This window comes from Diaphorina citri, unplaced genomic scaffold (assembly GCF_000475195.1).
Source record: "Diaphorina citri unplaced genomic scaffold, Diaci psyllid genome assembly version 1.1 scaffold1842, whole genome shotgun sequence".
NCBI lineage: Eukaryota > Metazoa > Arthropoda > Insecta > Hemiptera > Psyllidae > Diaphorina > Diaphorina citri.
Window position 1 is genome coordinate 4361 of NW_007379268.1, and position 500 is coordinate 4860.

Sequence of the window (500 nt, forward strand, 5' to 3'; positions counted from 1 at the left end):
TAAAAATGTTTTTTTTTTTTTTTTTTTTGAAATCAACCAATTAGATTGCTCCATCCGAGAGTTAAACTTAAACCAAGTTTATACCAAATTGTGGCCCCCGGCCTTAAAGAATTACAAATAGTTTTTTATTCAAGTCAATATGGACAAGAGAAATGGTTGCAGAGTAAATAGATGGAAATACAAACATACTTGTTCAAGTCAAACTTAAGAAGAATATTGGATTCCATAAGGAATTGAAATACCAATCACCTACCTACACATATTTACGTCAAAAGTGACAAAGAAAATGGTAGTAAAGAGTTTTGGCATTAAAAAAAGAGCCTGTATTTCGTAATAAAAGAAATAAAAATAAATGGAAAAGTTCCTTCTAAAGAATTATATCAAAGGAGGTTCCATTCATTAGCTCATTTTCTTACATAAATCAATTTGTCGTTCACACTTCAACTCCAAACCAAGTAGATGAGACTCGGAGCGCGAGAAATTAAAATGGTAAAATAATA